Raw genomic sequence first — 23,790 nt, 5'->3', positions numbered from 1 at the left:
AATCCTGACTCTAGGGGCAACCTTTTCTATCCACCACCCAAAGAGGCTGCGGCAGGGCAATGCCACTTAAGCTTGCATGTCATCAGGGCACTTGCTCCACTCTGGGCCTGGGAGATGTCCATAGCCTCTTGCCCAGGGGCTGGTCATACAGACTCCTGTGCCTCGCCAAGTACCTTCAATCCCAGCTCCCCGTTCAATTGGTTCCTAGGCTCTGCGACTTTAGGCCCCTTCTGTTAACAAAGAACAGACACAGTGGGAAGAAAGGCTCACTGAGCAACTGGCTCCTGCCCGCACCCAGAATCCTCTACGTCTGCCATTCTTCTCATAGGTGAGGTCCAATTGCAGGCGCAGAGGGGTGAGGTTCGTGCCTTACCCCCTCTCTCTCGAATATTCTGAGCCAGGAAGAGGTGGAGACAGGAAAACACATGAGAAGTAGAGTGGGCATGCCAGGTGGTAGAGAAAGCACAAATGTGAAGCTCAGATCTGGCTCTGCTGTGTGACCCAGACCACGAGGCCTCTCCGCTCTGGTTGACTAATATGCAGACTGACAGCATCACAGGTTGATGTACAGACCACAGACCATGTGCCTTCCCCCATACTGCTGCTGCCTTCTTGCCATGGCTGCACCAGCTCACCCTACAGACACACACACACACACACACACACACACACACACACACACACACCCCTAAATAAATAAATGCAATTTTAAAGATTCAGAGTCTGTTGGGCACATTAAATTACGCAACTGTCATACACGGTGTCTGCAGCACATCTTCAGAGCAGCCCAGGGCAGAGATAGATGTGCCGCCCACCCCGTAATTAACTGAAAGCACTCTGTTGGGTCACGGTGTGGAAGAGCAGGTGACACATGCCCCCAGCACTGCAGAGCCTCCAGTCGCCCCTGGGGGCGCCATCGCTCGCTCTTCCGAGGCTGGCAGCCTTCATCCAGAAAGGGTTCATGTGGTCTCAGCTTCAGTCATAATTTTAACAACTAAGAACGAGGAAGTAAAGGAAAACGAGAGATACAAATCATCAGGGGTGAGTTCCTGAGACCCAAAGTGTTTAAAACGGCATCTATACAGAGCAGGGGGTGACGGGCCCCTGGGAACTTGCTCTCATGGAAAGGGGCTGCTTCCTTGGGATGCTGGAAAGTTGGACAAGACCCTCCCTGAGGAACAATGATGTTTTCTTTTTGTGCCTGATAAACCAGAGTGGCAGGGTGTGTTCTCATGGAACAATCAAGAAGTGTCTGGGCCAAGAGATGGATGGCTGCCAGGATCTGTTACATTTTTTCCCCTAAGCCCAGAGAGGCTTCCTGGAGGAGGCACATCCTGGCTGCTTGAGCCAGGCCCCCTCATAGGCTGGCCTCCACTAACCTCTCCCGGCCACATAACCATCAGTTAGAAGCCTCCTTAGGCAGGGCAGCTGTCGTCCTGCTGGCCAGCCTCCCTTCAGTTCCTAATGCAGCTCTTCACTGGCCAGCTGTACAGGCTGTCCTCAGAAGAAAGGAACTTCCAGGTAGCTGGCCTTCAGCCATGCTGCTGCTGATATGATCAGGGGGCCGTGGAGGAAGCCCAGCATGTCTACCATTCACACCGCTTTTGGCAGAGTCCCCTGCTTTGTAAGGGAATGGAAGAGGCCAGTCCCAAGCCTCCGGTGCCCAGCCATGCTCCCCGCCCCTTACCAGCCTAGCTTCCCTCTCCTTGCCGGTTCCTAAACCAGAAAGAGAATACTTAGGTGTCAGGGGCACTGCCTGCTGTGCCCGCTGGACTTCCTCGAAGGGTATAGCTATAGGCTACAGACAGCTGGATTGCTGATACCAAGAGATCGGAGTGGAAGCATGTGTTGGGGGGACTGGAACTCAGAAGGGACCCAAGCATGATTGCTCATCATCTCTGGATCAGGTATGAGAAGTTGGCCTGTGTGCCTTCATTATTCTTGGGAGCCTGGGAAGGCAGCTGGTCAGCTGGAAACTCCCAGTGTTAGGGTGAAAACTGTGAAGTTGGAGCCTTAGACCAGAGGGAGGCTGAAGGGATGGGTGAGTTCAGTGGATGCTAACAAGGGACCCAGGGGACAGTCCCTGGCTTCCCACAGCAGGCCCTCCAGAAGTCTGCTAAATTATGTGTGAATGGGCCGAAAGCCAGACCGCCTTTCATACTGACACCCTTGAGTCACTTGCGACACTTATTTCAGGTCTCTGTGACTCCACTTCCTGTCCTATAAACTGGAGAGAGAGAGGCATAATAGCGGGTACATACGCAATATCACCACCATGAGATTCAAATGGTGCAGCAGGCGTGTCCCCTCGGCACAGGTGTATGCAGCAGGCGTGTCCCCTCGGCACAGGTGTATGCAGCAGGCGTGTCCCCTCGGCACAGGTGTATGCAGCAGGCGTGTCCCCTCGGCACAGGTGTATGCAGCAGGTGTGTCCCCTCGGCACAGGTGTATGCAGCAGGTGTGCTCCCACTGCACATGTGACTTCAGCCCCAGGGGCAGCAAGTCCACAGTGAAATCTGTTCCAACACATGCAAGGCTTCTTTTGCCTTCATGGGTGGCTACAGAAGAGGCAGGCCTAGGGTGCGGGCTCACACCCCAAATCAGAGAATTTGAATCTTCTAGCTTGCATGCCTCAGATTAGTTCCCAGCGTTTAGTCCTCTCCTCCTCACATGTGAAATGGTCATGGGGATGGGACTGTCCCTAGGGTGCTTGTATGTATGAAGTGGGCTAAGTACATGAAGGGCTGATGCTGCACCTTGTGTGTCAGTGGGGACCTACTGTTGCCACCGCCACCATCACTTTTGTCACTACTGCCCCTTGCGTCTGTTACTGGGGAAGGGAGACTAAGAGAGAGGTGAGGGTTTGCCTGAGTCATACAGTAGAGGGCAAACAGGATGTAGCCCTGCCCCAGGCTCTGTTCCCCTTGCTGCTCTTGTCCCATCTCTGTTTACACTATGTGTAACCATGGCAAGGAGTGACCCCTTGGACGTGTATCCCTCACAACCTCCTTATTTCTGGATTCCAGTCTAGGGGTGCCATGCAGAGGAAGATGGTACTCTCCCAAGAGGCTTGACCTGCAGAGCCTAGATTGGGGGTTGGCTTTGTCCTCACCCTGGGTTTGGCACTGGGTGTGGGGTCTTCATTGGAGGTCTGTGGTTCTGCACATAGATAGGTAGGACCTACTTTAGCAAGTTTGTCTCTACCTCTCCTGCACTGGCCTCACCTGGCCGATAGGGACACAGAGCAGGCAGAGGAAGAAGGGTTGGGTTTACTTTAGGAAGAGGAAACTTAAAACATCTGCCCATAATATACCAGCAGCAAGAGAATGGTCCCTGGGCCTGAATGGCACCCTGCTGAGAATCATCTGTGCATATCTCAGTTCATTTCAACCTCAGCTGATCTGGCAGGAGGTAGTATGGTGCCCATTTCACAGATGAGTAAACCAGAGGAGGCCTGTCTGTGTACAGTTGGAAGATGACAGGTGCCAAGCCAGTGATACAGGATGATGCTGGAGACTGCATGGTGACAATAGGGAGTTCTGGGATGGCGGTAAACTGGAGATCCAGTCCTTCAGAGGCGTGACGTGAATATATGTGTTCAGAGAGGAAACACTCATCTCTGACCAGAACTCGGTTACTGCCTGTGAAATCAGCGTGAGATTCAGCCTGTTTTTGGTAGTTGGTACCTCCCATCTGAAATAGCTTGTTTAATTTTTAAATATGCCATGCACCTGTCGCAGCCACAAGGAGCCTAGGAAGCAGAAGAGATGAAATGTAGGACAATGAGGGTCCCAGGAGCAGACCCAGGTATTAGTAGGTGAAAGAAAGCAATTTCGATGGAATGTGGAGTCTCGTGGATATTAGCATATGGGCGCCGGTTCCTCGTGAGATCTTTGCTTGCTACTGTTAGACATCCATAACGAGGGGAAGTGGGGGCAGGGCCAGCACCTCCATGTCATCTTCACGGTATTGAACAAATTTAACATTGTTCTACAATAACAACAAAGGTGTTTGCAGAAATATGCTCTGCAGGGGCTGACAAGATGGCTCAGTAGTTAAGAGCACTTGCTGCTCTTCCAGAGGACCAAGGTTAGGTTCCCAGAACGCGCATAACAGCTAACATTATCCTCTAACTCCAGCTCCAGGGGCTCCAACAGCGTCTTCTGGGCCTCTACAAGCCCAACTACATGCACATCCCACACACAGGCCACCCCCCAACACACACATATACACTTAATTTAAAATATAAATATATCTTCTCAATAAATAAACATGCCCCGAGTCTGAATGAGGCCTTAGGGCTGACAGTTTGCACCCTCTGCTGATGTAACCTCTTCTTTTCACAGAGAGAGAAACTGAGGAACAGGCAGAGGGTGCACTTGTTCAAGACTTCAGGCCAGAAAGCTGGTCCTTGCTGTAGTTGTGGAGGGTAGAACGGGACAGGGGTCTCCTAATCCACAGGTGTCCCCCATGTTCTCCTTGAAACAAATGGCCAGGCACACCAGCTTCCCTCTGCCTCAGTCTCCTGGGCAGTGGCTTGGAAACCAATTTTCTCTCTGGCCCCAGACCCTGTTCTGAAGGTGTATGCCACCTTCCACTCCAGCTGAATTCCCATGTAGTTGCACCCAAGAGCCACTAGAGACGTCTCTATGTCACTAGGTCCAGGGCAGAGTAGCAGTCAGGACCGCACTTGAGTGCACAGGTGGGTGAAGGAGGATGCCAGCCGAGTGTCTGAGACCACACAGGCACTCCAGGCTGCCAAGAGCACAGTCTTCAATGCTCGGGATCCAGGTTCATACCCCAGTTTTACTGCTCTGGCCATGTAACATGGATGAGTTACTTCAAAGCTCTCTGTTTCCTCACCTTCAGATGGGGGGAGGGAGGTAGTACCTGCACCTTCTTTGATTGCTGAGAAGCCATCAAGAGTTGATGGGTGTGTGGTGTGAGGGAGGAATGGAGAAGGGGAGGGTGACAATCGTGTGCCATGGAGAGATAAAAACTTGGGCAGAACCATGGGAGTGCCCACCCCAGCAAAGGGCCTGGGGACACCTCTGTTCTTTGGTGTGCCACAGATTTGAAGGAGGCAGGCTTCTGGTATCCACATCCCAATCTTCCCACTTGCTGATCACGTGACCTCGGCAAGTGAGGTAGCCTGTCTGTGCCTCAGTGTCCCTCTCAGTGAATCTAGTATGATACACAGGGCACTCACTTCACGAGGGCCCAGGAATCCCATGGTGGGTTAGTAGGTACAAGCTGCCTCGTTGTGTCTGCTGCTTCTAGAACAAGCCCAGGCCAAGTTGGGTGTTCATTGTGCACATGGGAAGGGGTATCCGTGATCAGGACAGACCGGTCCAGGCAGTGTCAACTCCCCACATCTCATGTCCAGGTAACTACTCTGCCAGAAACAAGGCTGGAGGGGACCCAGGAGACCAGGCGTCCATCTCTGTGGCCTCCTCCTCCTCCCTCAGCCAGCTTCCAGCACGGACAGCCTCAGCATCCTAGAAGAAGCCAACAGTCTGAATTCCTAGGCATGGTCCTCCAATTTTTCAACATTGGCATTTAATTCAATTTTATTTTAAGCTCCAAGCAAAACAAACAAATGTATTTTAAGCTGCTCTTGCAAATGGGCCATTTGTGGTTTCTACTCCAGCCTGGCCCTGCCAATTCGCTTTCTTTCATTTTATGTTGTGGTGGAGGGAAAAAGGAAACTGAGGCTCAGCGAGATATGTCTGCACCTCAGTGCATGTGACAGATCAGTGGAGCCAGCAGGAAGCCTTCTTATCCCCTCTGCCCCACGCAAGCTTCCCCTTTACCAAAGCTCACAGTAGAGGAGAGAGGACAGTGGAATTTGCCCCTTGGCCCAGAGTTCTGAAGTATGATGTTACAGCACCCAGTGACAGGTGCAGCAGGTATGGAGTGTTAGATAGAGAGAAGGGACACCCACCCCTTTTACAATCCTAGCAGAGGTTGCAGAACCCCAACCCTAGGGTGGCAGGTTGGGAAACAGAATTCCAAAGGTGTCCCTAGATCTCACTATATGCCACAGTCAAGGGTGACCAAGGTAGCCCGCCAGGAAGGAATTGTTAAGTTTGGCTGAAGAGACCGAGGGAAGAAGGGGCAGAAGTTAGGGAGCCATGTGATTGGCAGGTGGGTCCCAGGCAACCTTCCAGTTGCTTTTGCCTTTCATTGAAAAACTAGCACTTGGTTCCCATTTAACCTGCCCTGCTGGCCCTTCCACTTTCTTACCTGTGAGATGGGCACTCAGAGAGTCCTTACCTTGAGGTGAAGATAATATATCACAACATAGGCAGAGGACAAGATGATGGAACTTACCCTGTGTGGTCACTGGCAAGCACCATCGCACCAGCCCTTTTGAGAATCTCTGTGCTTCCCTTTTTACAGCTCCCTCCATGCATGTTTATAACCTTCACTTTGAAAACTGGGGAACGCCTCTCATGTGCGGGTTCTAATCTAGACCTTTCCACATGGTCCTTGCCCTCAGAGCAAGCCTGAACCCAGTAGCAGCATCTTTGCCGATGAAGAAACAGAGGGTCTAAAGGGGCTAGGATACACCTGAGGTTACTGCAGATGTAACTCTGGCCTTGATCTCTCTGTGGGAGAAAGCCCGCCCAAGCTGCCACGGAGTTCTGTTGAACTGCAAACTGACTAGTGGGCAGTGCTAGGTTGAGACCTTCTCAGGCTCACTTCTGTTTGGGGCTCAGTGTGTTTTGCAAGCAAGAGCTGCGGAGCTAAAGTATTCACGTCTTTTTCTTGGACACGTTCCAGAATTATCTCCTCCCCAGCGCCAATGAGTACAATACTGTCTTCAGCAGAGGCTACCACAAAGCAAGGGGCCTTGCAGCATGATGACCATGAGACAAAAGGGACATTTTTAGACATGACAGTTGCAGGGTGTCAGGTTCTCAGACGGGACCTCAGTCTGGAGACTTAAGAGATGTAGAATAAATTCCGGGTCTTTTAGGTCCTATCTGTGTGACCTTGAGCCAACTGTATAACCTCCCTGGGCCTTCCTGAGAGGGTTGTTATGACGAGAGGGCTAAGCAGTTGAGAAGTGAAGCTTGGATGTGCATAGCATTGGTGAGAACAGAACCATGTCTGAGGCTGGGCTACAGACCTGGAGGTAGACAGGGGCAAAATGGAAGCGTAGTAAGGGCCCCCGGGGATCTGTTCAGCTGAAGAACCCAGGAAGAGAGCACTGGACAGGGAGGTCCACAGAAGATCCATGCCTGGAACATAAGTGGCTGGGGGCAGGCAAGGGCTCTGCATCTGGGAGGCCTGGCTCTCAGCAGCTACACCACGTGCATCCACCAAGCTGAGCAAAGCCTCTGCGTTCCATCTTCTCTCCACCCCCAGTCCTCCTCATCTTTTACCCCCAGAGACATGTGGGAAAACAGGGGCTGTGCTGCCAGCCACACCTGGGGCTGCTGGGGGAAGCAGAGTGACAGTGGTCTCTGGCACTCAGTGGGGATCCGGTATATGCAGAAAAATGCTGTCATGACAAGCAAGGCTAGTTTCCTAGAGCTGATACTCGAGCTCACCTCCTTTCTCAGGTGGCACAATGCCAATGCTGAAGGTGGACCACCGTGACACTAGAGTTGATTCTGGAACTCCACTCCTGCAACCAAGGGCTTCCCACTAGGTCCCACTGGCCACACTGTGTGAACCAGCCCTCCCCCGAAGAAGGAACAAGCCGTCCCCAAACCACAGCTCCACCAGCCTGAGCTCTGCCTCGCGGACTCAGGCTGACGAGGGTCTTGGGCAAACCCTCAGTCAGTGTTTGACGAATACTAATGTCTAACAATCCCACATACAGTACAGTTCTGGGAGCTTCCTCCTCCAAACTGGAAACGGGGCCTCCACCCTTTTTATTAGCTTGGTATCATGGGGAATGTCCTCAGCCAGCTACAAGGTCCTCCGAAGATTTATCTACCATGGCCTAGCCTAAGTGCCACCCTCCAGGCCACTACGCTGTGGCCTGGATATATGCGGTAATCTAATATGAACCAAAAAGCAACAACAAAATGAAAACAAACCATAAAGGCCAGCAGAGAGCCCACAGCTTCCCCAGCCAAGTCCAGTTTCTGCAGGACTCGCTTCCTCTAAGCAGCCAGGTTCTTTAACCTGCATTGCCTGGAAAAACAGGGGTCCAATCTTGAATCCAGCCCACACCCTCCTTTGCCACCTGCTCCTCCATGGCTCCACCACCCAGGCCTCTCCCTCTGGGCCTCCAAGCTAATTACAGCCTTCTCTAAATCATTGCAAGAAAAAGCTAATTAAATCAGGGTCGCCCATCAGTTTCCTGGCTAAGGACACACAGCCCACAGCTTGACACCTCTCTTCTTTGTTCTGGGATGCCTTAGCTTCCTCTGAGATTGAGGTTAGATTTTAGCTCCCAAGCCTTAGTTAAAAAGATCAGGAAGACAAGACAGTGTACAAATTGCCCTTATATACTGGGTCAGGGTACTGGTGTAGATGTAGGCCCCAGACCCAGAGCTGCGGCTGGATCTGTGTAGAGAGGAGATGGATGTAAAGAGAGGAAGTGGATGACAAATGCCTGACAGGATGTCCCCATGTTATGCTGGCACAGGGTGAGCATAGACCTCTGCATTCAGTACCAGTCCTTTTATGCTCAAGCAGAATGCTCCAGGCCAAGACTCCAACTTCCAAAGAGACTGCTCTTAGCTCGCATGGAGGAAGTGATGTGCCCATGGCTGTTGGATGAACACATGACTGTATCATGCCTTCCACAGAGCTACACAGAGCAAAACCCCAGGCAATAGAAGAGCAGTGTCCTCTTGCCTTCTGTACTTTGGAACTGGAAGTGATCATGGGACAGGTGACTTAAAATCCTCAAGCCAATACTTGAAAAAGGCATGGGGCATGGATGTGGAGAGATGGCTCAGCGAGTAAGAGCCCTAGCTGCTCTTCCAGAGGACCCAGGCTCAGTTCCCAGCACCCACATAGCAGCACCCACAGCCATTTGTAACTAGAGTCTCAGAGGATATGACGCCCTCTTCTGGCCTCCACAAGCACTACATGCATACCGTGCTTAGATCCAGGAAAACATTCATATACATTAAATAAATAATCTAACAGAAGTTTTAAAGAAAAAGAAAAGAAATATTGGTATGAGAACAAGAAGAGTTTGATGGTTAGGTGGAGCAAAGGACTAAGCCAGCCCCACCATGCCCCCTAGCCTTTGTCACTCACTACAGACACTAGATAATGCCCTTTCCTGGGCCTCTGTGTTCCCTTTGTAAAGAGGGTGCCTGGGCCCCAACTGTGGTAACACCTTGCCCTGCTCTGTGGTCACATCAGCCACGTCCCTAGGAACTTCCCTGAAGGGTCTAGACTTTAGGAGTGAGAGCCTCCTCTTTGGGCACAGGAGTGGACCAGGGATGCCATCGTGAGGCTCATCTGTAAAATGAGAACTCATGGACCCACCAGGCTGGGACCATGAGTGGCCACTATCATCTCTTCCCTGCCACCCAGTTATAGATGGTAAGAGCTCAAAAACGCAAAAAACAAGGGGAAGTCCACTCACTGAGGAACTAGTTCGTGTGCCAGGTTCAGCCCAGAACCCAGGGAATTGTCTCTGGAGTCAGATTCAAAAGCCATCTGGCTGTGTGAGCTCAGGCAAGCTGTTTAACCTTCCTGTGCTTCAGTTTCTTCCTTTGACTAACGGGTCATTACAAGAAAAAGACAAGCTTACATGGACTGAGTTCTTCAAACTAGGCCCATGCACAGTAAGTGAACTCAAACCTCAACCATTCCAATTTGAGGATGAGGGTGCCACCCAGTGACATCCCTGATCCATTCTGTCCCACAAAGAGGAGGGTCTAACAATGCCTTCGGGTCAGGGAGGCTCGATGGAAAGAGGTCTTTGGCTGGGTGTGATGACACACCCCTGTGATCCCAGCCCCCGGAAGGAAGCAGCAGGAGGGGCATGAATGCAGAGTCAGCCTGGGCTCCATGGAAAGACCCTGTTTAAGAGGGGCAGGTTCCAAAGCAGGGCTGAGTCTCCCTCTGAGGCATAAGTGGTATGGGGAGGTGCTATAAATACGAGAGGCGAGGGGCTTTCTAACTAGGCCAAGAATGTGTGTTAGCCATTGAGGTCAGGACGCCGTGGTGGTTAGAAAAAGCTTCTACGGAGCTGCTATCCCTGAGTGCAGAGGTAGCCGAGACCTGAGGCTGGGGAGGGAGACTGCGCCAGGGTGATCCCAAACTCCCCTCATGCCCAGAGCTATCCCCCGTACAGTGGCAGCCCCTAGGAGAGCCTCCAGTCCCTTCTAGCCTCTGAAAAATCTCTCCACAGCCTCGATCAGCTCTAGAAACCCACTCTCCAGCCAGGGTCTCAGCCAAAGTTCCCAAGGGACAGACAGGATGCCGTCCGATCCGTGAACAGTGTACCTGTCCTGTTTTGCTAACAGTGTACCACACTAGTTAAGCAAGGTTTGTGGTAAAACAGTCATCCCCCCAAGATCTGAAAGGGGTGGCTTCAGGGACCCCCATGGCTGCTGAAACCACAGTGAAATTTTGCAAGTGGTAGCAGCCTCGTGGAGCCTCCACACACCCTCCCCACACTTCAGATGGATTCTCCTATGACTTATAACACCCAAGACATCCATCTGTCGTGGAAATAATTCCCAGCACAGATGCATCTCTTAAGCTATTCCAATCACATTTGGTTGACTTGGAGGTGTGGGAATCCGAGGATACAAAAGGCCAGCCACACTGGGTTTCAATAAAGGAATTGTTTCGAAGACAAATGTTAAATCACACACTGCGTCAGTTGACTTTCTGCCACTGTTGCAAAATACTTCACACAATCACCTCGTTGGGCAGAAAAGTTTAGGGGTCATGGTTTTGGAGGTTCCAGCCTGTGATGGAATGTCCATTTGCTTAGGGCACACCTCTGTGAGGGCAAAATCTTCACTACCAGGCAGTGAAAGAAAATGGGGGAGGGACACATGCCCTCCAGGAACCTCCTACAAGCCCCCACTTCCTATGTGGTCTGCCACCATCCAGTAGTGACACCTTGAAAACCAAGCCTGTGGGGCCATGAACTATCATAAGACTGAATATCCTGTAGGGTGGAAACCTCACTGCTGATGTTTGGGGGTTCTGCTGTGGAGTGGTGCCCTCTCTAGGTGCCTTCTGTGAGTGCCGCCCCACCCCACAAACCCTTCTTCTTCTTGTGCCTGCTGCTGGTCATTCCCTCCCCTCCTCCAGTGTGCACTGCCCCATGACGTCATCATGGACTACAGGGCTTTGTTTGGTTAGTGGGTTTGGTCTTGGTTTTCGATGCTGCAATCAACAAAAGCTGGGCATATAACCCGGGGCCCTGGGTATTTCACCAGCGCTCTCCCACTGAGCCACAACCCAGCCATAACAGTGACCGATCTCTCTGCCCCCACCCAACTGCCACATCACAAAGCAAGCCTTGGGGCCCCCTGAGTCCTGCCCAGTAGGCCCTACTTGCAGTCAAAAGCAGGCTAGGGGGGGATACCCTATCACTCTGGAGACAGGTGGCCAGGTCCCTGTATAAAACCAACAGCAGTCTTTCTTTCCTGCTGGTCTGGAGAACTCTTTGAGTTCACGCCACCTGATACATTGTATTGTGGCTCTGAGTGTCACCTCCATCAGTACTACTGTCATTACCAGGGCCCAAGGGACATTCCTAGTGTGAGCCCCAGGGTTGCAGCCCACGTTTCTCCCTGGCATTCTTAAAACTCCTCCATGGCCATGGTCACGGCCAGGGTGAGGAAAGTGATGGCCACTGGCCATGTGAAACAGGTAGGTGGGAGGAGGTCTGCCTTCACGGAGGAAGACACGGTCCTGCCCCCTGTAGCTGCCTCAGGTAGGCGGAGCCTGCATGCCCTTTTGTCAATTGCTATTTTTAGCAGAGCAGGCAAGGAGCAACAGAACCCTGCACGGGAGCTGACTATAAATGACATTCCTGTGGTGGTGGTGGTGGTGGTGGTGGTGTGTGTGTGTGTGTGTGTGTGTGTTTCCCCAAACATCTTAAATTGTCTGTAGAATGTAACCTTGCCCTTCAATGTAGCCCAGCAGCCCTGCGAGTGACTTCATCCCAAACCCAGCTGGCAGATCTCTCAAGGGGATCTCCGTGCAGTTCTACAAAAATGCAAACTCCTCACTCATATTTTAGAGGTTTTTATATCCATGTATTTTGCGTGTGTGTGTGTGTGTGTGTGTGTGTGTGTGTGTGTGTGTGTGTGTAAGCCAAAGCAACTTACTTGCAGGAGTCAGTTCCTTCCATGTTGTTCCCAGGGGCTGAACTTGTGTTCAACATCATGTTTGGCAGCGAGTGTCCTTACCTCTCTGCCATCTAGCCAGCTCCAACCTCCATTTTGCAGACGATGGAACAGGGAAAGACAGTGGTCAGGAGAAGTGAGACCTGTGGGCAGAATTCACAAGAGCCCATAAACAGCACCATCTCCCTGTTACACCCTGCCCCATGGATGGCACCATCTCCCTGTTACACCCCTTCTCTGAGAGGCAGCAGCCTTCGGCCAGTGCCACACAGGAAGATTCCAGATCAGAACTTATTCCAGGGCTCCAGGGCCAGCAGGCTTGTGGACCATAGGAGAGGAACCGAGGCGTGGAGAGACCAAGACAGTTTGTGTCTCATGTGGCCAAACACTGGAGAATTTAGAGAAGGGACCCTCAGTGCTCCAGAGGCTTTGGGTACAGAGGCAAAGCAAGAAAGGAGGGAGAGAAGGAGATTGAGGTCTTCACTGGCCAACTTAGAGTGGTCTCTCATTGGTGTTGCCTGGAACCCTTGGACAGAGCAGAGTGGCAATGTGCCGAGTCCTCCAGTTGCCATCAGAGCCCAAGGCTGGGGTAAATGAAAAGGACCAGTGGAGAAAATGGCCAGCCCCGGTTACCATGCACAGCTGGTACCTGTGCCCAGGCAGCTCTTGGGAAAGTAGATGCCATCCTTGTAGGGTTCACTGTCACCTGGACAGGGTCTAAGTTGCCAGTGAGGTCACAGGCAGGCACCACAAGCAATTCCAGGACTCCACGGGGCAAGGTTGCCTCCAAGTCATACCGTGCAAGGTACAGGTGCTTGTGCCCCAGAGAAGGGGCTTATGGGTAATTTCACAAAGAAGTTTGTGCTTGCCACACCTAACAGGAACAATATTCTAGGCCTTGTCTCAGTTCATTCCCAAGATAGACTAAGATGGATGTTCCTGTCACATGACTGATAAAGAAATAGGGCTCAGAGAGGTAGAGTGATTTTCCCAGGGCCACACAGCCAACACATGGCAGAGTTCATATTTGAACTGAGTTCTGCACAAACCAATAATGATGCTCTAGGTTAGACCTCTCGGCCTCAAGCCAGCACTGTTCTAGGAACTGGGTGGGGATTAGGTGCTCCTTAGGGGCTGATGTGTTGGTTCTTCTATGGGGCTGCATCTCAGTGCTTTAGCCAAGTCATGAAAGAGATGCTTTCCAGCTATGTGGTTCTAGGGTGCCTGAGGTACCCCAGGAGAAGGAAGGGGGAAATTCTTCCTACAAAGGCACCCCTCAGCACCTCCCCAAAATTTCCAGACTTCCTCCTTTCTTTCCTTCTTTGTCATCTACAAGCTCTACTTCCAGAAGACAGTACCCATACCATCAAGCATATAGTAGGTGCTTAATTAATGCTGAAGCGCGAAGCACTACCCACTTCAGATTCTTTCTAATTTGGTTTGCAATCAAAGTCCAGCTGTCATGTGAGTTGAAGATGTTACCTTGGCAGAGTAGAGATGAAGGAGACACAAGCTGAATTTTTCTAAGCACCTATTATATACCACATGTATACACATGGCTTACTCATGCCTTCTGGAGTGCCATTAACCCCAAGCATTGCTTCCACTTGGCTGATGTAAGAACTGAAATTCAAACTAGCTCAGCAACCATCTCTCAGCCACCCAGACCTAAGCTGCAGAGATAGGGTTCAGTTACAATCACCTTGACCCCTAACCCTGCTCCTCTGTGCCCCCAAGAATGGCACAGTACCTTGTTCCTATTGGACATGCCCTTCCATGTTCTCCTTCTATTGAGTCTTTGTCAGGGGAATGCCAGGTCATGGGGACTGAGGGATAAAGTCAGACTGTCATAGATGCCCCTGAGTCTGTCCTATCCTGGTGACTGCTGGTACAGTGTTCTTTCCTGACTCGCTGTGGGCTGGTGGTGACAGCAGCCTGCACTCAGGCAGACTGTTGTAGCCTCATTGGTGAGCCACAGCTAGTGAAGATGAACTCCAAGCAAGGTGACCTCACAGGGTGATTAGATTTCTTCATGGGCCAGAAGACCCCATCACTGGCTTTGTGGTGCATGTCGTAAGGGAAGCAGCCCCTGCTTGGCCTCAGACTGTGAGCAGGGAAGACTGGGCTGGGTGGAGGGCAGGGCAGTGTGTCCATGTGAACCAGCTCAAGACAGCTCTCAGGAGGAATTCCCAGCAGCCTCTGGGGAGGATGCATAAGGCCTAGCTTAAAGAAATCAGTCAAGTCCATCAGTATCACCCAGATCAGCTATCAAGGGCAGCCAGTCCATGAGCCCAGCTCTGGCTCTCACCCTGCCTTTTCCTCTCATTCCTCCCTGCTCCCCAAGGCTACTTGCAGAAGTTCCTAGCAAGAGGCAAACCTCCCCAAGACCATTAACAGGGAGACAAAAAGTTACTCAGCTGCATCCTATCTACGCCTAGCAGCTGGGCAGGTTTGCGCTAGTGCTCTCTGAGTCTCTGTCTGATCATCTGTGAAATGGGGTGATACATTGCCTTGAAGGGCCCAGGAAGGCTTTCAATGCATCCTCGTGTGAGAAGGTCCTAGGGTAACCTGGGCGTACAGTGATTCTTCCAACCAGGCCACCTCTTAGTCACACTAAGCAACAGTCCTGGCTTCCCTGAGACTGGTATCAGCAGTGCCACCCAGGGCCAGTCCAGACCCTGTTGGGGGACATTGTGCCCTGACTAGTGAGTCTTACTCTCAACTCAATTCCTATGCCCTGTCAGGTCTCCTACAGTCTGCCCTCCTCCACACTCTGGGCATGGTCACTGGTGTTTCTGACGTTCTCCATTGGCCCCTTTCGCTCACTGAGAAGCTAGCAGGGTTGAATGTGAGGAGATGGCCAGGAAGAGAGCAGGTTCATACGAACGGCAGCCTCCGTTTTCTCTGGGAGCCTTCCCAGGATACGGACAGGCATCTGTAGAGTGGCCACACAGCCACCCCATGCCATTGCTCTCCCCTGCAGTCCTTCAGCCCTCCTTTCCCATTCCTCAGAATTGCATGGTGCTTTCCAGCCTCAGGACCTTCGCACAGTCTACTCCTGTTGCCTGGCACACCCAGCCCTGTTGCCTGGCACACCCAGCCCCCTGCTCAGCCTCTAGATCCTGCTTAGTCACAGCCCTGCAGGGAAGCCACTGAGTCCATCTGCCCTCACCAAGAGGTCTGATGCCCTGTGAGCACTCTATGCCCTGTCTCACTCTCCCATGGGTGTACCCTGAGGTTCTCCATTCTCCTGTGTTCTCCATATCTGGCAATTTTCTAGCAACTGGGAAGCAGGTACTGATGGATACCGAGTCTGTGAGCTTGGAGATGTGGGAACTGTGTGGAAGTGTACTCGTCATTTGGAAATAAATCTGTCCGGAGTCAAACAGCACTCCAGGAGCATGGGTGGGACCAGGTCAGTTCCAGCCCTGTGATCTTAGTGCCCACTTGGGCTCCTTGGTCATCTTAGGGTACCATGGAGATCTGAGAGACAAATGAGCTCCTTAGAAGTGCCCAGAAGATCTGAATAGCGGGGAAGGGCTGTAATGGCTGGAGTCAGCCCCAGAATGAGCCTATGGACCCAGCTATAGAATGGAAGACTCCCAGAAGGGCCTAATTTCTGGTTCTGATTCCATCTATGGAACCCTGGGTTTGGGGTCCCCACACTCTACCCAGATTCTCCATCAGTAAAACGACATAGTACTCTATACACTGGGGCTGCTGTGCATGTGGGTAAGTGTGTGCATGTGAGCGTGTGTGTGCGTGTGTATGTACGCACATATGTTTCTGTAGTGTGTATGGAAGCATGCATGTTAACACTAAAGAAAGTGCCAAAGAGGTCACTATGCAACAACCATGCAACACAGACACCAGAGAGGATGCCCTCTGCCCTGATTTCTCACCTGTGTACCCCCAACACTCAGAAGTTGGCTACACTCATATCACCTGCTACCCCCTCTGCCTTGCCCTCTCCTGGGAACCCCAGTCCCTCCCAGGTCCCACAGCCTCCACAGTGTAGGAGAGCAGAGAGATCCCAGTGCTGTGTTCCAGTCACCCACCCTGTGCCACACAGCTGTGAGCAAGCCACACACCCTCTCTGGGCTTGCTTTCTACCTCCAGGTTGAGAACTGATAGTACCACATACTCCTTGGATAGTGATGAGCAATGAGTGACAATTTGTGTGTTGCAAGCCAACAAGGAGGGGCCTGACAAATGTCCAGTTCCCTTCCTTCTCCTCCTGCTATCCCAGGACTTGTCACCTCCACCCTGTCTGTCCCCGCCCTCCTGCTCTTCTCCCTTCAGGAGAACTGAAGTCCACACACACTCAAGTAACTGGAGACCCCAACACAAAGCCTTCTATTCAGTGAGAACTGAAGGCTTGATTGGCTGACCCACACAAAGAAATGACTTCATGATCTGCTGCGTGCGGCTGATGCGACTTTTGAGGGTAAGAGCTCCAGCCTCCTGTCCCAGTTAAGGCCTCTCCAGACAGGGGCACTCAAGTGAAGGTGGGAGTTTTCCTCTATCCCTTCTAAGCTTAGCATACCGAGGGAACTCCACTCATTGGCAAACTTCCTACACTAGAAGCCCCAGTTCAAAGAGCATTTCCAGAGCCACCAAGAAAGGCAAACACAGACCTGTTCCAGGGATTGCATTTTCATTCAACAAACTTGCGCTGACTGTTTAGATCAATAGATATTGAGGCTTTGTGTCCATTGCCAGGAATGCCACGGGAAAATGAGATCCAGTTTCCTGTCCCCAGGAGTACATCTGCATGATGAACACATATGCATAGGAAGGTCAGCTGATGGAGCAGGGAACTCTGGGAGGCACTAAGGAAGGACGGGCTGCTGGAGAGGACTCCTGAAGGATGAGGAGGAGTTCTCCAGGCAAGAGGCGGGAAGCAGGGTGTGGAATCAGAAGGTAACAGGAGTGTCAGAGCAGGGCTGCAGGGGTGGGCAGGTAGAGTTTTCAGAACAGGTAGAGACCAAGGTCATCAAGGTCACAAGGCAGAGTGGGTGGCGGGGAAGTGGCTGTGCACACTGGCAAGACGGTACCAGCCTGAGGGGAGCACGAAGGAGGTTGTTTCTGGCCTGAGATGCTTCATCCATGCAGTCCTCGGGGTCCTCCATCCCCAGCTCTGCGGTACTCACCCCTGTGACCTTGGTTCCATGACTCTGTGAGCTCCAAGTCCAGGAGGTCTGGGATTCCACTCTCAGAGGTCAAGCAAGTCACAGACACACATCTGCCACTGACATGGGAGGCAAGGCTGACAACTTCTGCCTGTGACCAGATCCCTTCCCATAACCACCAGTGAGGTCCACGGGCTGGGTTTGCCGGGGCAGTGCTTTTTGGGTCCCAGTGTCTCCAGTCTCTGTGATTTTGACTCCCTAATCTAGCCCACTCTGCCTTAGTTTCTTCTCTGTAACTTAGAACTACAGTGAGGCCTCAGCTCTCAGGGTTTCAGAACAGGGGCGTTGTATCGAAGGCCTGATGGTGACTAGGTTGTCACCAGCCGTGTGTGACAGTCACTGGCCATCACCAGCAGTCAGACCCATACCCTCCCGTAGAGGAATCTAGAAGCAAAAACCAGGATCTGGGGGCTCAGGTGGGAGCCCAGCTTCCCTCCTACAGGGGTATCGAAGAATGTCCTCTGCCAGGAAAGGAGGATGGAAGAGACCCAAGATGTCACATTTTCATGGGACATTTTTCAGGGAACTCCAAGCCCTGTGTCCAGTCTGTTACTAATGCCTGCCATTGTCCCCTTGACTAACACTGCTACCCTGTAGCTGGTGTGGCTCTGGCAATAAGCCAGCTGAGACCCAGAAAGGTTGAGTCGCTTGCCCAAGGTCGCCTCAAAGGCAAAGGATTGAGCTAGTTTTGAAACTCGGGTCTGAAGGCCAGCTCCACAGTCAGCAGGCTGTAGGGGTTTGGGGCTAGTCGTATGAGAACAGAGTGAGTGTGGGCCCCAGTGCAACTGAGGGGGATCTCAGGAGAACCAGGCCATGTGGGCTCTTGGGCACACATTCTGATCCACTCAGAGGCATCAACTGCAGAGCCCCTGGCTATTGCCTCAGACTTAGGAGGCCTCTGGTAAGATCAGAGGACAAGGCCTAGGACCCCTAGGTACACATCTGGGTTCTGGCTTGCTTCTGCCTTCTGCCTCTACGTGTTGGGTCCCCAGATCTGCAGGGCTCCATTTTCTCTTCTGTAAAATGGGAAGGGGCCCACGTAGAGTTGTAGAGGTCAGAGAAAGGCACAGAAGGGGTTTGGGAAGGAGCTTCTCTCCTAGGATACAGTCGCTCTTGGTGACAGTGGCCATGTGCCTTAAGGGTACCTCCTATCTCTCCATGGAAAGCCAGTGACCCAGGCCGGACGCCACTGGCTTCTGACTCCAGCAGACTGATCTTGACAAAGTGGCTTTCTCCTTTCATCCCTGGTCCTGGTCCTAAGCTCTTCCTTGGTGTTGCTAACTAAACCCAGGAGTCACCAGTTGCTCTCCCGCCCTTCCGAAGCCTCACCCCTGCCCTGTCCCTGACCCTCAGACAGATCCACCATAAGCAAGCTCAGGCTGGATGAAAAACTGCTGGTGACCCTCCCAGCTGGCCACCTGCCTATGTGCCCTATTCCCCACAGGTAGCCCTGATCTGTCACGTCCAACCTCTTCAGAATTGCAACATACATGCCTTGTTTGTCTGATTGCCCAATGCCCCAACTTGCCCAGACCCCTGGCCCCGAACATATCCTGGAAGAGCAACACAGTGACCTAGATGTAGCCCCGGCCAAAAGAGGAGGCCCAAGGTCCGTGACTGGGTCAGGCACATGTCCCTGGCCACCTCCCACCCTCAAGGACATCATTAGGCAAAGCATTCATAGCCTTTCCCTTTGAGTTCCAGCCTAAACCACTGTACTGTGGGAAGTCCAGTTCCCCGGGTCTTGCTGGGTCTGGTACTTGGTGGGTCAAAATCACATAGCAGTGACTCAGTCAGGACTTTATTGCATCTATAACATGCTGGCACCTAGTATATGGGGCCCTAGGGAGCCATCCAATGCAGACACAGCCCAATGAGAGGAACAGACCTGTAGACCGTCACAGCATGGTATGGTCAAAGATGAGACTGAGGTGAGCTAACTGAGTATGTGAAAGTAGTAGGAGTGTCTGGAAAAGGAGAAGATGAATATGGCTTTGCAGGATGAGCACAATTTCATGGACCTAGAAGCCACTGGGATACAGACTCAAAGACAGACGGACACGGGGCTGGCTCGCAAGGAGATGGCTATCTGGGTTCATTTCTGTCGGATGCTAGTTTTAGACTCTAAGAAGCAAAATCTGAAACTGATTGAATGTTGGAGCTCTTGGTATCTGTGAGTGAAGCCAATATGTCTCCATGGTCTCACTGGGCAGGCTGGACTCAGTCCTTCAAAGGAAATGAGTACTGGGGCCCCTGCCAGGCACCCCCACTATCTATTACTTGTAGGCAACCTGGACTTGGGCTTGAAGACCTCAGTCACAGGGACAGTTTATCTAGACAAGTGTGTAGCTTTACCCTGACAACCACATCCAGGCTTCTCCTCTAAATCTTCACAGTAGCCCCCAAGGTTCAAGGCCCTGTGGTTTCCTAATCTGCAAGTGACTCTGTGCCCGACACAGGAAGGGACAGAGTGGGGAAATGGGTGACTCCCAGCTCCCACTCTCTGGGTTCACTCCAGACACAGACATGATGGCAGACTCCTGCACACACAGTCAGCTGGCCAAGGCTTCTCACCTGCTGCCCTGTAGGCCCACCTCCCTGAGCCAAGGTTCAGGGGTTTCTCTAGGCCTTGGTGGAGGCAGGGTGGCCTCTAGCCTCCCAGCCTGGCCCTGGGTCATAAGGACAGTGCTGATTGGGAGTTTATATGACCACTAGAATGCCCCCAGGAAGGGTGGGGTTAAAGAGAAGCAGAGATGAGGCTGGTTTTTTAGGGGGAGAGAGGGGGCATGGGCAAGAGTCCCTCTGATGGGGCCCGAGGCTCTCCAGTGTCAACCCCAGAAAGGGGTCATCCCGGAGTCATATTCTTGTTCCACGGACAATTACCAGGCCTGGACATCCTCAGCGTCTGGGCACCCCCACCTCTGTACATGCTCACACATGCAGACTGCTGCTTGGCCGGGGTAGGTGGGGCCCTATGATCAGTCCGGGGGTTTGAAGATCAGTGCTGCTGGTGGTGGTATGACCTTGCTCTGGGGCCCTGCCTTGGGCTCTGCTCTGGCTCTCTCCCTCCTCAGCCCCTCTCTGCGTGGCGGGTTCTGATTTTGGTGCAGTGCAGACTTTTCAGCTTAACGAGACAAATTGATATTCCGTGCCAGCCGGGGATGGAGCAGCAACAGGACACTCAGAAAGGCGGGTGGCTCCTAGGTGGGCAGAAGTGGGGGTGGGGAAGGAGGCAGCTTTTGTCTGGAACTGGCTCAAGGGGCACCCCCCCCCCTTGTCCTGCCCTTCCTGCACCCACACAGGCTGACAGATGCTCCAACACACTGGCCTTGAAGGTCTTTCTATAGGCCATACCCACTTTCCAGCAGGATGCCACTCCTGGGGTGTGTAGAGGCATGACCATAGTGTGTGGGGGTACCTCAGCCAGTGAGGAAAGTGAAGGGAAAACTCCTCATCCAATGAGACCCCCTCAGCTGGCTGCTAGGGTGCTAATCCCCCTGGTATTACAGTCCAGGTCTATCCGGAATTAAGAGTCCACAGGTCTGCTCTGAGAGGAGCTGAAACAGGAGGAAGTGAGCAGCTGGATAGGGGAGTCCGTTCCTGCAGACTCCAAAATGGAATCACTCTGGAGTCCCTAGAAGTGGTTAGCCACCAGTGGGGTCACCCCCAACTCACATCACAGATACCTTGGCCGATAGTGGGAATGTGGTAACACTCCAGCGGAGAAATGGCCTCTTCAAGGGTTCTCCTGATTCAACCCATCCCCACCTTGGGGCAGGTAGGCACACCCAGGCACCGTGTGGGGCTGCAGAGGGGTGTAGGTGACAGCCGGCAGCTGACTGGGGAGTCTGCTCCACAGACCCTGTCACCATACGCGCATTTAGGTGTTCCCACTTTGTGCGGTCTTTGCTCCCAGGTATAGAGGCATTCTGTCAGTATCTGGGGAGGCTGGAACCCCCACCCTATCTAACAAAGTAGGAAGTGACTTGGGGAAGGCTTGAGAAAACAGTGCCTCCTCCTTTGCTCTCACCAACCCCTGATCGTCCGGGGCTGGGTCCTGACCCTCCCCTCCTCGTGCCCTTGACACAGCCTCCAGCGAGAGGGGAGCTGACCTCTTCCTGGGGTTCTGCGGGCTACCGCCGATGCGCCCCACGGGAGTGATGCCCGGCACAGCGCTCCCGAACGCGGGGTGGTTTGGTCCGCGCTCGAGCCCCTCCCCCGGCGGCCGCGCCCCCCCAGCCTCAGGCGCGATGGTACAGTCTGCGCAGGGACCGGGCGCGCGGGCTGGGCTCCGCGCGGCGCCAGCTGCCGCACCGCGATTACGGACTGCCCGCCTGGAACCCGAGCTGATCGCTGGCGATTGCCTTAGCCAAGTAAGTAACCGGCATCTCTCCCCTCACCCAAGCTTGAGAAAATAAAAAATAAAGGCGCCCGGTCCTGCTCTCCCCTTCCTCCCTCACCTATTTGATTTGATTTGATTTGATTTGATTGCATTTGCCGTTTTTTTCCCCCTAGTGCTGATGGTGGCGGCGGGAAGAGGGGGGTGGTGGGAGCTTGACTTGTTTATCTGAAGGCAGCTGGGGATGCTTGGGATCCCGGGCTGAGGGACAGTCCAGGGTGAGGGGCTGGGTGGGGGCTGGGGACAGGAGCAGGGAGTACCGTAGAAGGGGATGCAGGGTCTCAGGTGGATACTGGTGGCCTCCAGATGGCATATGCCCCCAAGATGTTATGCAAGGGCTAGTGGTGGCAGCTGGTCTGCAGAAACACCAGTCTCCTCTTGATCCTGGCCTCTGGAAGACATAGAGTACTGGAAGGTGTCCCAGGAAAGAGCCAAGGGGAGGCTCTTGTGAAGGGTCCCTTTGATGATGGACCGCTGTGTACAGGGATCCACTGGCTGAGGAGAGCTAGGCATGTGGTGACAGGGATGTGTCCCAAGTCCCCTCCATGGCAGGCAGGGGCAGGAGTGGGTGGGCAGGCCATTTTGCAGCAGTCATGCTAGATGGATGGAGGAGTTGGCACTTTCAGCCCGAAAGCCCAGCTCCTCACCAGACTACTAGTCTAGGTGGCCCCTCTGAGCGCCGAGACACCTGGGGCTCCTCCCTGCCTCCCTGAAGGATCCGGACCTTCTAGGGTGGGCAGGTACTGACAGCCACCCCATTTGAGCCAAGTAGCTGACCTCTGCTCCACATTCTGAGTAGTCAGGGGACCCTGCAGCTGGCCGACCCCCATCAGGGAAGCCCCCCCTCCTTAGAGGCTGAGCCTGGCTCGACCTTCAGAAGGGTAAGGGAGTAGGCCGGCCACCAGCGGAGCCGAGAGTAGAGGGTCTTATTGTGACGCTGAGTCCCAGCAGTATGGAAGGGGCTCCCCTCCACTGGGCATGGCTCTCTACATCACTAGGAGGAGCAGAGCTGACGTTTGGGGCATTTCCCAGAGCGGCGATTGCCATCCGGAGAAATTCTCTTTTGACGTGTGCAGTAGGAGGGGGCTTGGAGCACAGGCCTTGGAGCTTGGGGCTTCCGCCTGGTAACTTCCTTGAAGGGGCAGTGGCAAAGAGGGGCTGCGGTCTCCGGAGTCCGCAGGGGAAGAGGGACTAGGGGAGAATGCTAATGCCTCCCATTTAGCTACCTTCACAATCCAGTCCATTTGCATGAGGGTGCATGCATGTGCACAGATTCACTCCAGTGTCCGTGGGCCAATACAGAACCCATGAGTAGTGTGTCATGCATGTTCATATCATAAATGTAAACACACAATGCCTAAACTGACAGATGCACCATAGCCCCTGCACACACAGCGCACATCCCCGGCTTCCTAGGACCCTGTGCTGAATGCAGCATGAACACTCAAGCGGGTGTAACCTGCCCCCTTATGTGTGCAGCCCTTGCACACACAGGGACCTGCAGCAGCTACAATAATGTACTCTCTACCCATGTGAGGCCTGCCCCAGGAGCGCAGGTGACAGATGCTCGACACTGGAATGCCTGTCAACACAGCACCCTGGAATGTCCCCACAGGTGAATGTCAGTGCCACATGTAAGACAACAGTGAACATTGCTGCTGCACCTCTGCAGACACAGGGTTATCCTTTCAGCTTCCAGAAGCAAAGGTGGCCCTATGAGCTCTGGGAAGAGGCCCCCTGGGGGACTGACTGTGAGGCCAGAAGGACACTGGATCCTGAGTGGCCACCTAAGCTTCCTGAAGGCCCGAGGGGCGGGTCAGTCCACGTTCCTGGGGAACTGTGATTGGACTGAACAAGGCCATCTGTGGTGATTGATGGTCTGCAGAGAAGGCTGCCTGGAGTT

At 53.1% G+C, this 23,790-nt stretch overlaps 1 protein-coding gene across 11 annotated transcripts in view; it reads left to right on the top strand.

Moving 5' to 3' along the window:
- Positions 1 to 23,790, top strand: part of Atp2b2 (ATPase plasma membrane Ca2+ transporting 2) — a 318,107-nt gene that overhangs the window by 135,009 nt on the left and 159,308 nt on the right. Inside the window, exon 1 of one of the 11 annotated variants that reach the window (XM_041643612.1) lies at positions 21,750 to 21,861. The exons of the other annotated variants lie outside the window; for them this stretch is intronic. The gene's annotated coding sequence lies outside the window, so the exon portion shown is untranslated. Of the gene's footprint in view, positions 1 to 21,749; positions 21,862 to 23,790 lie in introns of those variants that run through there. 11 annotated transcript variants of the gene reach the window in all.

The sequence above is a fragment of the Microtus oregoni genome, unplaced genomic scaffold (assembly GCF_018167655.1).
Source record: "Microtus oregoni isolate MIOR12 unplaced genomic scaffold, Mior012 000002F_ref0000024, whole genome shotgun sequence".
In the NCBI taxonomy this organism is placed as follows: domain Eukaryota; kingdom Metazoa; phylum Chordata; class Mammalia; order Rodentia; family Cricetidae; genus Microtus; species Microtus oregoni.
Note: the sequence above shows the minus strand (reverse complement) of the source record. Positions and strands in the feature narration are given on the sequence as shown.